Here is a 17,378-nt window from a genome sequence, read left to right on the forward strand (position 1 = left end):
CACTATGTAGTCCAGACAGGCCTCGAACTCATGGAGATCCTCCTGCCTCAGCCTCCCCAGCTGGATTACAGGCTACCATGCCTGGATGGATTTTAAGAATGTGTCCCAGCCCACACCAATGGTGCCTCTCATCGCTTTTCTGGATAAGATTGACAGGAATCATTGACAGGGTGTTGAGTCACCACAGGGGCACCATAACACGCATGTCTGTCCCAGAATCCACTCTGATTAAATTGTATATTTGATGTGCTGTCCATATGAACCTTGAATGAGATGCGAGGGGGGAAAAGGTCAGGCCTCCAGATCTAACACATTTAACATACATGTGCTTTGTCCTGGAGCTATAGGGATTTCCAGTGCCATTGTTATTATAGATTTCTGCTTCTCTTAGAATAATGGAAGGAGATTTAGCCCTGGGGTGTTGCCCAAATTCCAGTGGGTGGTGGTAGACTGGTCTCCTAACCTCAATTTTGCTATCTGTACTAGTTTTTCAAATCTATGCAAATGTCTCATTTCTCTCAAGAGAATCAAGCAGAACTGATGTTTCAGAAACTTGGACATAGTGGTGCATGGCTGTATGTCCAGTAATTGGCAGGTCGAAGCAGGATTGCGAGATCAAGGCTCACCTGGGCTACAGAGCAAGACCCTGTCTGGAAAAATAAACTTTATTTTTTTTTAAAGGCCTCACATTAATCCTGTGGCATTTGAATTGATCTGAGAAAGATTTAAGATGTAAAGTTGAGTTTTCTGGGACCTGTTCTACATGAGACAAGCAGACTCGCTCCAAGCAGCTTGACTAAAGAGCATTCTGGCCCCAGAATCAATGGAAATTCGAATGTGAAGTGGAGAACTTAGAAAAAAAATGTTGAAGTCTCCCTGGAGAGTAGACTCCTGAGAGAAAAGCAACACCAGCCAGTTCTCCTGTGGTCATCCAGGGATACTGTCAACATTTGGAGCTCACTGGTGAAGTTTTCAGTGTCATTGTCTGAGTTAAGGAGTAAGGAAACCTAAAACCCCTCTGCACTCCTTCCCATGGTCCCAATCCCCTTCCGGGGAGAAATTTGTACCCTGACCAGGGAAACTGGAAAGGGGGAATTGTAAGAAACAAAAACTTAGTGGTCTATCTTCAGGATAAGGTCTTTTAGCCTGAGGATGTGACTGAGGTCTTGCCTCTAAGAGGGTCTCTAAACAAAGAGGGGCGGGTAAAGAGGAAGCATGGAATCCACTATGCTGACTGGAGAAGCACTGACAGTTAAGAAATTACTTCCTGCAGTTTAATTATTATTATCCACCAAATGTTTACAGAGAGAGTGGGCTAAGAGGCTAGCTTGGTGCTAAAAGGAGCAGATTGTGGATATGCCCCTTCTCCCAACTCATACAATGAGGAAAGGTGGAAGGGAACTGAGTGCCAGGGTTGAAACTGCTCTTTGTAACCACTCTGAGTGTATCAGTCTGTTTGTTGGGCTGGCACCCCGTTCTTGAAAGATCAAGAAAATTAAAAACTCGCATTTGCCGCTCCTAGTCCTCTATCTAATTGGTCCATGTCAAAGGTGAGGGGGGCTTGTTCCTCACAGGGGTAGAGACACTTTAGGGGACCTGTTGGGAAGATCAAAAGCCATATTAGGGGCAGTAGTGAGAGTGTCCAGGGTGCTATACTCCCTCCTTGTCCCTAGAATCTGTGTCTCTGCTCTCCTCTCCATTCCAACAAGGGAAGGGACTCAAGTCCTTGGATATGGGGCCTCAGAGAGGTCCAGTTTGGGGTGAAGGGGCCAGCTGTGACTGGAAAGCCTCAGCAATCACCCACCAGAGTCATTTGGGCTGAAGAAGGTGGGGCCTGGGCTGAGGAGGTGCTGTGGGGCTCAGAAGACTTTGATGGGGGCACTGGTGTGCTGAAGATCTCTTCCCGTGCACCTCAGGGGTGACACAGACTCTGGCCATGGTATGGCCGTCAGGGGGCTCGCTCTGGGTCCAGGAGCAGCGACCCTGTGTGGTTTACCTTTTTCTTGCCGCAGCCAAAATTCAATTTTTTTATTTGTTTCTTTTGTTTTGTTTTTCGAGACAGGGTCTCTCTATGTAGTCCAGGGTGGCCTTGAACTCAATATATAGTCCAGGCAGGCCTTGAAATCACTTTGTAGCCCTGAAATGAACACGAATTCTCTTGTAGTAGTCTCCTGGGGATTATAGGTGTGAGTCCCCAGGCCCCTCTCGTAGCCAATAACTGCCTTCGAGTTTCCTTGGAAATCTAGGAGAAGGGAGGAGAAAAGGGATGGGGCCACATCAACACAATCCCCACAGTCTCTGCTAAATTTCTTCCAACGCTGTGTGCACTCTGCTGCCTGCCTGCAAGAGGTGGGTTAAGATCTAGGTGCTAAATGAGCTCAACAGAGGGGATGTGGACCTGGCCTCAATCTTCCAAGTCCACTGATTGGTCTTCTAGATGGCTAGGCATAGTGGTACATGTCTGTAACTCTAGCACTCTAGGAGGGTCAGGCAGGAGGACCACAAGTTCAAGTGCATCCTGGGCAACTTAGTAAGACCCTGTCTCAAAAGAGGGCTGTGTGAAGGCCTTGAGTATAATCCTCAGTATGGGGGTGGTGGGAAGGAATTGCTCTAGATTATCTATTAGTTAAATAAGAAAAATATCTTGGGCCAGGGATGTAGCTCAGTGGTTTCACCGCGTGCTGTGCAAGCTCAAGGACCTGAGTTTGATTCCTGGTACCAAAAAAAAGAAAAGAAAAATATCTGTGCCATTGCTAATACTACGTGTTATACCTGGACAAATCCCTCTGAGGAAATTGAGAGCCAGCTGCAAAAAGAACAGGTTCAATGGCCACAGGTCTCTGGTAGCTTCCCATGGTCATTTGCTTTATTCAGTTGGTTGCCATTAGGCCTTAATACAAATTGGGTTTGTTATGCTTTTGCTGGTTTTCTTTTATACCATCTCCATTTATTTATTTATTTTGAGGTGTTTTTTTTTTTTGAAACAAGATCTCTCTATGTGTCCAGGCCAACAAACTGGGACACTGAGGGACAATCTGAACCTAACTACAACAAATAAACAAGTACCCTAACGACAGGATGATTGATCAAAATGTTGGTTTCACAGAAAGGTACTGATCAAGAGGGGGAAATGTGCAGGGCATGGTGGCACATGCTTTTAATCCCAGGTACTCAGGAGGCTGAGAAGAGAGGATCACAAGTTTGAGGCTAGCCTGGGAGCCTGTGTGAAAATTTAAAATAATAAGCAGAGCTGCGAGTATAGCTCAGTAATAGAGCACCTCAGGTTTGATCCTTAGCACCACAAGACAAAACCAAAAAAGCAAGGAAGGAAGGAAGAAAAAAGGAAGGAAAAGTGAAAGTTATCAGAATCAAAATGGAGTCATTTAGCCATGGGTGGTGTCACACGTCTGTAATCCCAATTCTGTGGAAGCTGAAGTAGGAGGATGACAAGTTTGAACCTAGCAGGGTAATTTAGTCATTGAGGGAGGCCTTATGTCAAAATAAAAAATAAAAAAGGTCTGCCTTGAAATTTTCTGTCAGATTAGTCCACTGTCCTTAACCTTAGTCTCCCACAGTCTCAAGACATGAGCACAATGTAGACCAGTTTTTTGCCAGAACGTAACATACATGGCCTGGAGTCCAACTGCCAATAGAGCTCATGTTATCAACTGAGACGCCTCAGCCTGGTCTTTACCCTTTGCCTTTTTATCAGTGTTTTGGTCTTCTGAGCTCTGATTTATGGCATTCCAGGGCTGCTTCTCCAGCTAGCATCACTGAGCCTTTAAAAACTCCTCCCAAAAACCAGTTCCAAAGGCTTTTAAACCACATGTTCAAGTACAGTAACAGCAATAATACCACTCTCAATACCAAAATCTGTCTTGAGCCAGGAGTGGTTGAACACACACCTATAATCCCAGAATTTGGGAGGCCCACCCCCCAAAAAAATTTGGTTCCTTTTTTAGTTGTTGGGAAAAAATATCAGACACCCACAATTGAAAGGACGAGAGATTTATTTTGGCTCACACTTTGTAAAGGTTTCAGTCTACATTTGGCTGGCTCTAAAGTAGAATATCAAGGCAGAGGGACACAGGGCTCATGTTAGGGCAACATAGAAGTGGAGAAGAGATCAAGGGAGGAGCTGGGGTGGGATGTAAACACTTTCAGGCCATGCCCACAGTGACTCACTTTTTCCGACCATATCTCACCTCCTATAGCAAGTGACCTAAATACCTCAATAATCCAATCACCTTTTTTTTTGAGACACTGTCTTGGTATGCAGTTCAGGCTGAACTTGAACTAGGTACCTTAGGCTGGCCTCAAACTTCTGCCTTAGCCTCCCAACTGCTGGGATTACGGGCCTGCACCACCACACTCAGCCCAGTCACCTTTTAAAAGTTTATATATATATATATCTAGATATAAACTGTTACAAGAAAGTCTAAAATATAAGACTGAAGTCTTAGAAGGCAATAATGAATTTGAAAAGACAAATCTAGATAACAATGGCTGAGAATTTCCCAGTTTTAATAATAGACATAAATCCTTAGGTTCAAAAAAAAAGAATACCCAATACATTTTACATGTTTGTCAGCCTTCTTCTTTTTTTTTTTTTTGTACTAGGGATTGAACCCTTGGCTTTTACCCTGAGCTATGTCCTCAGCCCTTTGTTTATTTTGGGACAAATTCTTCCTAAGTTGCTAAATTCCCCAGGCTCGGCTTGAATTTTCAATTCTCCTGACCCCATCTCCTCACCCAACTTGAATTCATTCTTGAAAAACACCTTTACCATTTATAAAATGTTAAATTAGTAGGTGATTTTTCTCAGGTCATGGAAAATTTTATTCCAAAGTCTTCTGGTTTCCATTGTTGTTGATGAGATATCAATGTTAGCCCCATTGCCATTGCTTTGTAAATGGTTTGTCATATTCCTCCAGTTGATTTTGTGTTCTTTTCTTTTCCTACAGTTTTACATTAATATATCTAAAGGTACATTGGGCTTCTTGAACCTAAGGATTTATGTACCACACACACACACACACACACACACACACACAGACACATTTTCAGTGAAACAAAAAGAGTATAGTTTATCAATAAAAGTTATTCATTAATGGAAATTCTAAAGAGTTTCTTAAGAGGAGGGAAATGATTCTGAGGTAGGAGATTAGGGCAGGGAAGGCTGGCTGGGAGAAAGAATATAACCTGTCAATCACAGGAATTCAGACTGGAGGCTGAAAACAAGATATCACCATGTAACCTGATCCAGAATGGATGTGACCTGTCAATCACAGCCAGGATGTGTGGGCAGAGCAACTTCCAATGGACTAGATTCTAAGAAGATATAAAAGATGGTGGCCATTGACCTCACCACTGTAGACTATGATCTTGCTCATCTGCTGTCCTCCTGTTTCTGCAGTGACCTGTCCTGCTTGCGAGATGTATTCTTTTTGCTCCTCTCTCTCTCTTTTTACTCTTTTCTTCACTTCCTTTCTTCTCTCTTCTTCACTCTTTCCTTTTCTTCTTTTACTTTAAATAAAAATTTGTGTTTAACTGTTCTGAAGTTGTCCGTCCAATTCTTTGGACAGGACAGAAAGACCTTGGAATCACTGGATACTGCATCCCCCAGCAACAATTCTAGATAGTCATATCTATAAACAGGACTAGTGAACAATGATGTTGAAGAATATGTGGCCAAATCAAAAGAAACATTGTGTAAAATAATATTGGACTTTGAGAGGAAAGTCCAGAACTAAAATGTTGGGCATAGTAGTGTGCTAATTGACATTATGGTGATCAAAGTTAAAGTATTCTACAGTTCTTCTACTGCTTAGGAGAATAAATATGTTAATTAATTCTAGACTTTGTTGACAAGATATGTTAAAATAGGGCAATCACTAAAAAAAGAAATAAAACATAGAAGAACAATATGGAATGAGAATTAAGTAGAGGTAACAAAATGGAATGAAAAAACAAACCCAAAAGTCTCAGTCCAAAGGAAGAAAACAAAACAAAAAAAATTGGCAGAACAAATAAATTGACAGAACCAAAGCCAAATCAGTAATCACTGTAAATGTGAGTTATTCAACTCTATGTAAAAAAAAATATATTTTAAAAAAGTGAATTCACCTGAAACAAAAAGACAAAAATAAGATTGAGAGTAAAACCACAAGAAAAGATATACTGATAACAAAGAAAGGACACTGAGATAGCTACTTTAATGTCACACAGAACAGACTTTGAGGCAAAAATAGTATTACTCTTAAAGGAGGTCACTCTATGTTAAATCGTTAATTTTACCAGGCAGTTATGACAATTCTAAATTTGCATGACCTTCCTTGTCTCTTGATGAATACTCCTTACCTCCCAAATTTAGAATGTCCTAGGACTAAGTTCCTAGAACTTTTCCATGACATCTTTTTCTTGATCACATTCAGTTCTATGGCATCAAATTCCAGCTATACACTAACTTTTCAGTCAATACTTCTTCAGCCAATACCTCTGCATCTTCAGTCAAAACCTCTGTCATGAACTCTAGGCTCATGAAATCAATAGTCTATGTGACATTTTGTATCTAATAGTATCTCTTTTGGGTATCTAATAGTATCTCAAACCTACTAGGTCTAAAGTCTTATTCCTCAAAATTTTCTTCTCCCAGCCTTTACCATCTCAAAGGCAACTCCATTTTTTGCTTAGGCCAAAAATAATGGAGTCATCTTGATCTATCACTTCCTTTCATATCTCATATCCTAGCAGCACATCTAATAAACTTTTTCTTTCTTTCTTTCTTTCTTTCTTTCTTTCTTTCTTTCTTTCTTTCTTTCTTTCTTTCTTTCTTCTTTCTTTCTTTTTCCTCCTTCCTTCCTTCCCTTTCTTCCTTCCTTCTTTTTCTTTTGTGATATTGGGGATTTAACTGACTGGCCTTTGCACTGACATTCCCAACCTCTTTTAAATTTTTATTTTGAGACAGGACCTCATTAAGTTGTTAATTTGCATAGGCTGGACTTAAAGTTGCAATGCTCCTATTTCAGCCTCCCAGAGTGCTGGAATTGCAGGTGTGTGCCATATCTGGCCTATTTTAGTCTTTATTCTCTTTCTTTTTCTTCTTTTCTTTCTTTCTTTTTTTTTCTTTCTTTCTTTCTTTCTGCTTTCTTTTCATGACAGAGTCTTACTATGTAATTCAAGCTAGCTTTGGACTCACTATGTAGCCCACAACTTGTGATCCTCCTACCTCAGACTGTGGGTTACTGGAATTATAGATGTGCACCACAATGCCTGACTTCTTTTTTGCTTTTTTTTCTTGGTCATTAATTTCTATCTTTGAAAGAAAGCCAGAATTTGATCACTTCTCTCCACCCCTAATGTCCCCATCCTGCTCCAAGCTGTTGTCATTTCTCAACTGGGTTATTGTGTTTGCCACCTATTGCTGATATTCCTCCTTCTGTCTGTGATCTCTGTGCCTGCCCAGATTCTCCTAGAAGCTGATGCCAGAACAGGATCAAATGTACACATAATTTATTATGGGAAAACCCTGTGAGACAAAACAGGAAGGGAATCAGAAGAGACTTGTGGAGCTGCTGGACTATGATGCTAGTCTGATCTGAAATGAAAGAAGGTAGGTTGGGTGCAACCATAGTAGGCCTCTGTGTAGTTAGGAAAAGTTGAGCAAGGCTGCTAGGGGTCCTGAGCCAAAACCTCCTGTCAGAGGAGTTCTGTGATTCCTGGGAATGGGTCTGTCTTGGTATCCTCATTACTGACTCGATCCTTACTGACTGATCCTGTTACTGACTCGAGAATAGCCCGTGGAAATTGGCCTCAAAGCCCTCCATTTGAGTTCAGCCTCCTGCACTCAGCCATCCAGAGCACTTGTCAGCGACTACCATCTCCATCCTTCTCTATTCTCCTGTAGTAGTAGGAGCCACCATGCATAAATGTGGTCAGATCCTGTCACTCTGCTGCTCAAACTCTCCAGATACTTCTCATTCAATTTGGAATCAAAGTAAATCTCATTTGTGGGTTCGCCACCATTTGAAAGAGGCAAGCTCAACAGACCTTCAGCTCCTGAACTTAAGCACTTGCGGCACACGTGGGATAGTCGCCTCTGACTCTGTGAGGAGTAGCTGGAAGGTGAAAAGATGTTGACTTCTTAGATATACAACTTGATGTCTTTGGATTTGAACCAAAGGCCACAGAATGCAAAGAAGAATGTGTCAACACATAGCACATTTACCTTACCAAGGAAAGAATGAGGGAAGCATGCATGTTTGAAGTTTTCTTCAGGGAAATACACAAAGATTCACTACATTCCAGGACTTTTTTCCTCCAGTACTGGTGATTGAATCCAGGGCTTATGCATGCTGAGCAAGTTCTCTATGACAGAGCTATACCCCAACCCTTTTCAAAGTTTATTTTGGGGCAGGGACTTATTAAGTTGCCCAGGCTGACCTCGTAATTCTCCGGCCTCAGGCTCCTGAGTAGCTAAGATTAAGGGGAATGTCATCCTACCCAGCTAGAATCAAGAACCTTTTTTTTTTTCAGTACTGAGAATGGAACATAGGGGTGCTTTAACATTGAGCTATACCTCCAGACCCTTTAAAATATGATTATTTTTATTTTGAGACAGTGTCTTGCTAAATTGTCTGGGCTGGGCTCAAACTCAAGATTCTCCTGCTTCAGCTTCCCCAGTGCTGGGATTACAGGTATCCATCACCATACCCTGTTCAACCAGGGACTCTTAAAGCTGAAGGTAGTGTGGAATTTTTCTCCTAGTCTCCTAGTCACTGCTCCTAAAGGCAGTAGTTGATTCTGTCTGGGATTAGTGATCAAAGAAAGTAAAGGAACAAGGGCTGTATGAAGAAATGGTTCATTATGAGCTGAGGCAGAGAAAGACAGGGTGTGTTTGAAGGATCCTCTTACAGTATCAGAAAGTAAGGAAGCACTGAAAAATTAGTGGGGCACTAAATACTAAAACAATTATGTGGAAGAATGTTGGGAAATAAGACATACAGTGTCAAAGTAGCACTTCACAGAATAAGAATACATGTTTTTATTTATTGTACTGGGAATTGAAAATAGCTACTTCGACTGAACTACATCCCCAGTTCTTTTTCATTTTTTATTTTAAGACAGGTTCTCCCTAGATCTAAATTGCCCACGCTGGGCTAGAATTTGAAATCCTCCCACCTCAGCTTCCCTGAATGCTGAGATTACAGGTGTGCACCATCATGCCCAGTGCAATACTTTTTAATGACAAAGGAAAAAGATATATTTATGTTAGAGAAAGCCAGGAGAGCCTAAGCTAAATGAATGAAGCAAGCTGACAGGACTCGCTGTCTGTGCCAGGGATCCCCAAAGCTGATGTTGGGTTTGATGATTCACTTGAAGGGCCTACAAAACTCAAAAGTGCTGTTACACTCAGAGCTCCAGAATATTACAGAGCAAAGATACAGATTAAAATGAGCATCTGGGCTTTTTTCCTAATGGGTTTGCCACAAGAGCACAGGTGTAGTGAAAACCACCACTAAATCAAAGTCAACATGGGAAAAAAAAAGACTCCTACCAATATTGTCATCGGACATGTGGATTTGGGCTAGTTCACCACTACTGGCCATCTGATCTGCTAATGTGGTGGCATTGACAGAAGAACCACTGAAAAATTTGAGGAGACTGCTGAGGAGATGCTGAGATGCCAGGGTCTTGGATAAACTGAAAGCTGAGTGTGAGTGTAGTATCACCATTGACATATCTCTGTGGAAATTTGAGACCAGCAAATATTATGTGACCATCACTGATGCTCCAGAACACAGAGACTTTATCAAAAACACGACTATAGGCTCATCTCAGGCCAACTGTGCCATCTTGATTGTCGCTACTGGTGTTGATGAATTCGAACCTGGTATCTCCAAGAATGGGCGGACCTGTGAGCATGTCCTTCTGGCTTACACACTGGGTGTGAAACAACTCATTGTTGGTGTTGACAAAAATGGATTCCACTGAGCCACCCTACGGCCAGAAGAGATACAAGGAAATTGTTAAAGAAGTCAGCACCTACATTAAAAAAATTGGCCACAACCCTGACACAGTAGCTTTTGTGCTAATTTCTGGTTGGAATGGTGACAACAGGCTGGAGCCAAGTGCTAACATGCCTTGGTTCAAGGAATGGAAGGTCACTCGTAAAGATGGCAATGCAAGTGGAACCACACTGCTTGAAGCTTTGGATTGCATCCTGTCACCTATTCGCCTAACTGATAAGCCTTTGCAACTGCCCCTCCAGGATATTTATAAAATTGGTGGTATTGGTACCATCCCTGTGGGCTGAGTGGAGACTGGTATTTTCAAACCTGGCATGGTGGTCACCTTCACACCAGTCAATGTCACAACTGATGTAAAGTCTGTTGAAATGCACCATAAAGCTTTGAGTGAAGCTCTTCCTGGGGATGATGTGGACTTTAATGCCAAGAACATGTCTGTCAAAGATGCTTATCGTGTCAGCTTTACTGGTGACAGCAAAAATGACCCACCAATGGAACCAGCTGGTTTCACCACTCAGGGGATTATTTTGAACCATCCAGGCCAGATGAGTGCTGGCTGTGCCCCTGTATTGGATTGCCACACAGCTCACATAGCTTGCAAGTTTGCTGAGCTGAAAGAAAAGATTGATCGCTAGTCTGGTAAGAAGCTGGAAGATGGCCCCAGATTCTTGAAATCTGGTGATGCTGCCATCATTGACATGGTTCCAGGGAAGCCATGTGTGTCGACAGCTTCTCTGACTATGCACCTCTAGGTCATTTTGCTGCTTGCGATATGAGACAGACAGTTGCTGTGGGTGTCATCACAGCAACAGACAAGAAGGCTGCTGGAGCTGGCAAGGTCGCCAGGTCTGCCCAGAAAGCTCAGAAGGCTAAATGAATATTGTCACTAATACCTGCTGCCCCAGTCTTAATCCATGGTGGAAGACCAGTCTCAGAGCTGTTTCTCCAAATTGGCAATTTAAGTTTAATAGTAACAATGATAACATTCAGAAGGAAAAGAGAATGTTTTGTGGACCATTTGGGTTTTTTTGTGTGTGTGGCAGTTTTAAGTTATTAGTTTTTGTTTGTTTGTTTGGTACTGGGGCTCAAACTTGGGTCTTTGTGCTTAAGTTATTAGTTTTTTAAATCAACACTTTTTTAACAGAAACAACTTGACCAGAAATCTATCACAGAATTTTGAGACCCATTAAAACAAAGTTTAATGAGAAAAAATAAATAGAATGAACATCTGGGAGTGGTGGGGCACGCCTATATAATCCCAACATTCTGGAAGGCTGAGGCAGGAGAATCGAAAGTTTGAGCCCAGCCTGGGCAATTTAGTAGCATAGAACCTACCTCACTATAAAAAAAAATAACAAAAAGGGCTGGGGATGTAGTTCAATGCAAAGGCACTGGGTTCAATCTCTAGTACCAAAAAAAAAAAAAATAACAAAAGACACATGGGGTTAGATACTACAGAGAAACCAAGTGTAAGCTTCCAGTGTCCTCTCCCAGTGGAGTCTTGTGAATGGTGCTTGCTTCTTCCAGCAACTACATGGGACAACACGTGTACAGTGCTGCCAGCCAAAGAAGTTCACCCACACCTTGGTGTCCAGGGTTTTATTGAAGGGGTCCATCACATGCCCAATCTCCAGGCCACCAGCAGTCAACTTACACAACATGGCCCAGGACCTCGGGCATATAAAAACAGATGTTGGGCTGCAGATGTAGCTCAGTGATACAGTGCTTGCCTAGCATGTGGAAAACACTGGATTCTAAGGCTATACTTTCAGGGTTCATTTCTATAGTTTCTCTGATCATGAAGAGTGCAAGACCCTGAATTCCATTCCTAACTCCCCTACCCTAGATGTTCACCGTAAGTGGAATTGTGAGTGTAAATGGTCAGACTGACAGAGTATGGGTGTGATGGCTCAGGTCTAGATGCCCCCCAAAGCCTCATGCAGTCACACGTGGGACTTTTTCAGAGGTGGTTGAATCTAGAGTGTGAGACTGATTCATAGTGAAATGCTAGGGTTAAGGGTGCTAGGATTAAGGGTGGGTGATTACTAAATCAGTTCACTGATTGGTTTGGCACTGCCCTAATCCCAGTAGCCTGGATACAGTATAAGGGGCAGAAAGAAGCTTGTCTTGTCCATTGTTGCTTTGCTACCTTCTGCCTGCCATGAACTGTTTCTCCTCTTGTCTACCATGCCACCCTGCCTTCGAGCCAGCTGATTATGGACTGAAACTTCTATAAACTGTGAGCTAAATAAACTTGTCCTCCTTTAACTTTGGGTGTCAGGTATTTTGTCTCAGCAATGAGAGAAAAGAAATTAAGACAATGGGCAAGGTCTAAGTAAGACTCACAAAGGGACTTATCAGGCAGGACACTCTGAGGGCTGTCCTCCAGGAGCAGGTCAATGTCTCAGCCTTTCTTTGGACCTTGTAGAGTCTGAACAACCCAAATCTGGTTGAACTAATCCTTTACTGTATAACTTCTCACTGAAAAAGGGCTCAAATCAACAACGTAGCATGCTGCTCAAATATTTATTCTACATCTAATCATGAAGAAACCAGCAGAGATGGCCAGATGGATTGCCAAGAGGCAAAACAATAGTTCTGTCTTTTAAAAAATGTCAGTGCTATGAATATAAAAGGTGAACGGGGGGTTGGGGATTTAGCTCAGTGGTGCCACCGCCTGTCCTGAGTTTGATCCCCGGTACCAAAAAAAAAGGTGAATGGTTCTAAATTAGAGATGAACCATCTTTCTTCTTTCTGTTCTATGATTTTGACTACTTTAGACACTATGTATGAGTGTAATCAGAAAGTATTTGTCCTTGGTGAGTGGTTTATTTCACTTAGCAAAAGGTTCTTGAGCTTCATTCATATTTAGAATATGACGAGATTTTTAGTCTTCTTTAATTTAAAACAGTTCTTCATCTCTTTAAACTTTCATAGGTGTGATCCTTCATAGGATTCTGCATAATAATCTTTTTTTTCTTTTGGTTTTTTTGAGACAGGGCCTCACTATATAATCAGAAATCTGGCCTGGGGATTTAGCTCAGTGGTTCCGGCACCTGCTTCGCAAGCACAAGGTCCCCCGAGTTTGATCCCCGGTACAAAAAAAAAAAAAGGAGCAAAATTACATAAGGCGCTTTAAAAAAAAAATCAGAAATCCTCTTGCCTCAGCCTCCCAAGTGCTGGGATTATAGGCATGCACCACCATGCCGATCTATAATAATCTATTTTATGTCTACGCCTCATTTTGGTTTTCCATTCATCAGTCAAGATTAACATTTGACTTGTTTCCATCTCCTGGCTATTATGAATGACACCGGGATGAACATAGATGTGCAAATATATCTCTTCTAAACACTGCTTTCAGTTATTTTAAATATATACTCAGAGAAAATATATATACTCAGAAGTGCTGGATCATGCGATGATTCTATTTTTAATGTTGTGAGGAAACTCCAATTCCCCAAAACAATACAGAAGAGGTCCAAACTTCTCCACATCCTTGAAAACATTTATTTCCTAATTGTTTGTTGTTTTTGACAATGATCATCCTAATGGGTATGAGATGCTGATACCTTACTTTGTGGTTTTGATTTGTATTTTTCTGATAATTAGAGATACTAAGTGTGTGTGTGTGTGTGTGTGTGTGTGTATGTGTGTGTGTGTGTATGGGTTTTACTGGGGGCTGAACTCAGGGTCTTGCAAATGCTAAGCAAGCATTCTACCATTGAGCTATTGCCCCAGATCTTATGCATCTTTTTGTATGCTTCCCAGGCCTTTGTTGGAGAAACATCTATTGAAGTCCTTTGACCGTTTTACTTTTATTTTTTTTGAAGCAAAACATTTATTGGTACATTTTAGATGTACATACTGTTAACATTCATCATACGGACTTTGTACCTCTACATGATATATCTTGCTTTTTTTCCCATCCACCCCTCCTGGGCCCTCTTTCCCTTGTTATATACAAAAGCTTTGTTTCCATTTATTCCTTCTATTTGCTCTCTTTTTTTTCCCTTAAAATATGGAACACTAGGGGCTGGGGATTTAGCTCAATGGTTTCGCCACCTGCTGCGCAAGCGCAAGGACCTGAGTTCGATCTCCAGCACCAAAAAAAAAAAAAAAAAAAGGAACACTTCACAAATTTGCATGTCATCCTTGCACAGGGGCCATATTAATCTTCTCTGTACCATTCCAATTTTCGTATATGTGCTGCCAAAGTGAGTACTAATATATTTATTTGTTTGTTTATTTATTTAAGACAGAGTCTCCCTAAGTTGCTCCAAGATCCCAGAGTGCTGGGATTCCAGGTGTGTACCACTGTACTTGGTCTATGATTAGATCTTTAATTCAATTTGAGTTAATTTTTTTTTTGGTACTGAGGGTAGAACTTGGGACCTTATGCTTGCGAGGCAGGTGGAGCCCCACTGAGCTAAATCCCTGGCCCTGAGTTAATTTTTGTATATATTATAAGATAAGGGACCAACTTCATTCTTTTGCATGTAGACATCCAGGCAGCTGTTGGCTTTTAAATTTCTTTTTACTGTATAGCAGTCAATATAATATCATAATATATTTATTACTGAGGGCATGATAGCAGTCTTCTTGAGATTTTTTTTTTTTTTTGAGACAGGGGGCCTCCTATGTTGCTCAGGCTGGCCTTGAACACCTGATCCTTTTGCCGCAGCTTCCCAAGTACCTAAGATTACAGGTGCCTGGCCAGCAGTCTTTTCTCATATTTCCAATTTTACTTGGTAGCAAAAGTTATCTTGGTTTGGTTATATAAAAGTTAAGTATGTGTGAATTTTCTCTGTAAATATATTTGAATAAATCAGTGACAAGTACATTCTCATACATTTATAAACGTGTAAAAAGCAAAAAAAATTTTTTTCCCTGAGCCATGCCAATGGTTCTCAGTAAGAGCTAATATACTAAATCATTTGGATAAAAAGAGAAAGGAGGAAGAAAGTCATTTTATTAGTTAATTTGCTTTCCAAAACTAAAATGATAATAAGAGGGGTCGTGGTAAAAAGCAAAAACAAAAAACATGGAGCACAGCCTCATATGCTAAGTATTTCTCATTTGCTAAGTATTCCTCCGGAGCACATAGAAGACTGTCTTAAGTCATATGATGGTGATAGATAGAGCAAAACAAAAGGTACTTGGATGAACTTAATTAGTGCCCTGTTGAATTCAAGAATATGGTGTCCTACGCACATACAAACATAGATCAGTGGCAGATTTAGGGAATCTCTATTAGACTGCACCTGTTGGTGTCCTGGGTGAATCCAGTCCTTGTTTAAGGCTTCCAGTTGGAGCCGGCAGTTGTTGTAGGGATTAAATTATTTAAAGCCTTCAGCTGGCTAGTGTAGGCAAGGAGTAGCTTAGAAAACACTTAATCTATTTTTTAAAATCTGTTCCTAAGTTTGCTTTGCTTAGACTGTAAGACTACATGTACCACCCACCTGCCACATTCTGGAATCTTTTAAATTTATCCAAGGGGAAAAGGTCTTCATGAAATATCTATTTTTCAATACAATATAGTTATTTTGAGCATAATATATCTGTAGTAAATCATAATTTGGTAAACTTTTACAATGCACTGTTTAAATGTATTTCAAAAGGAAATGACTTACTCATTTCCACAGCCATCTTTTAAATTTTTACTTTTGATTAGAGTTAGAGGAGCTTTTCATAACAATATATGAATATTTTTTAAAACAGAAACATTTAAATGTTAAAGGCAGCTCCATATATATTAAGTAATTTGGTAGCACATGACAATATGTTTAACTTCTTAGAAAATTACTAGAATTACTTAATAAACTTTACTATGCCTTGAAGTGACCTAATAAAGGATATGGATAATAGATTTTAGATAACTCCGAACCAGAGGATTTATTAGGTAAATCTACTTATATGTGATTAACCATTACCTAAAGGACCGGTGTTTTTTTTCCACAGTTGAAAATTGCAAATACAGTAGCTGCTTTCTTACTACAAAATTTTAGTCTGATACTATGTCTATTGTTTCTTTGACTTTGTTAGAGACATAGTAGATTAATATTTTTGCAGAATACAGGACTATGTTTCTGACATTGTTCACTGTCTTAAGTTCTTTCTTGGCTGCCTCTAAAAAGAATAAAATTTATTTTTTCCTAAATTGTGAGATATGAAGTAAAGTAACTATGATAGCTATATATTATTTTCCTAGAATTTACATATAGATTTTGTGAAGCAACCAAACAAGACTCTATGAAATAGATTTCAAGCATTGAAATATGAAAAGTTAAGCTTTTTCTTTTACAAATCACAAGATCTCACTGGGCATGCTGGCACACGCCTGTAATTCCAGTGCTTGGCAGTCTGAGGCAGGAGGATTCCATGAGTTCGAGGCCAGCCTGAACTGCATAGTGAGACACTGTCTCAAAAACAAACAAACAAAATCGCAAGATCTCTTTTTTGTGAAGCTAACAAAATTTATCATCTTTCTTTTCCTCCCTAAGACTTTTCATTACTTTATTTTTAGAAGCTTATTTTAGGCACCATTAAGATGAAGGCAAAAATTTTAGATATGTAGACAGAGGAAGAAAATAAATTTAGGATAATGGCTCCTTAAATAGAGAAAATAATGGCTGAGCTATTCTAGTGCAGTTTTTTACTTGGCTACAAATACACTCTGAAAGAAAAGTAGAATATGATTTTATATTAAGTGGCAGGAGTCTTTGGAGAGCTACTTTGGACAAATTAAACCAAATGGTAAACATTTATACCAACTCCATGACTGATTTTTATTGAATTTTTTTTTCAGTCAGGCTGAATTTCCTCATCATTTCTCCAGTTTGGTTGCTTTAAAAATGTTGTGGGCATCATCCTAAAAGCCCACGGGCAAGACTAAGGAGCCCCAGCTCTGTTCTCACTCTGGGCCTCCACCCTTAGAGTCACTTTCTTGCTTGAGGTGGCTCCTGAGGGATCAAACTCTCATTTTCCTACTCCTCACAGCTGTCACCACCTGCTGTTTCCTGGGGTTCCTCCCTCACTTCATCCCACCCAAGGGCTAGGCTCTGGTCTCACCCAGTTTTCTTAGTTTTCCTCTCCCTTTCTGTCACTGAAAATTACTATAAAGACTGTTTGCATACTGAGGGAACAGTACTGGGACCAATCTTCAATCCAGCTGGATGTGGCATTGCCAGAAACACATCCTTTGTGAGAAACCAGTCTATCCCCATGAGCCTGATTTCCCTTAAAATCTGTACAGAAGTCAGTCATGGTGGTGCACACCTGCAATTCCAGCATTCTGGGAGGCTGAGGCAAGAGGATTGGAGGTTTGGACATAGACTGGGCAATTTAGCG

The 17,378-nt window shown here is 40.7% G+C and overlaps 1 non-coding gene and 1 pseudogene across 1 annotated transcript; one reads left to right on the forward strand and one right to left on the reverse strand.

Annotated features, from left to right (window-relative positions):
* Window positions 1-9,533: 9,533 nt before the first annotated feature.
* LOC101705045 (elongation factor 1-alpha 1 pseudogene) lies at window positions 9,534-10,905 on the forward strand (annotated as a pseudogene).
* Window positions 10,906-14,146: 3,241 nt separating this feature from the next.
* On the reverse strand, window positions 14,147-14,253 carry LOC147829542 (U6 spliceosomal RNA). Its single transcript, XR_015449055.1, has one exon. It is a non-coding gene; the product is annotated as a U6 spliceosomal RNA (small nuclear RNA).
* Between the last annotated feature and the right edge of the window lie 3,125 nt (window positions 14,254-17,378).

This window comes from Heterocephalus glaber, unplaced genomic scaffold, assembly GCF_053883595.1.
Source record: "Heterocephalus glaber isolate CG9 unplaced genomic scaffold, H.glaber_assembly_v1.0 deba00000594, whole genome shotgun sequence".
Classification (NCBI taxonomy): Eukaryota; Metazoa; Chordata; class Mammalia; order Rodentia; family Bathyergidae; genus Heterocephalus; species Heterocephalus glaber.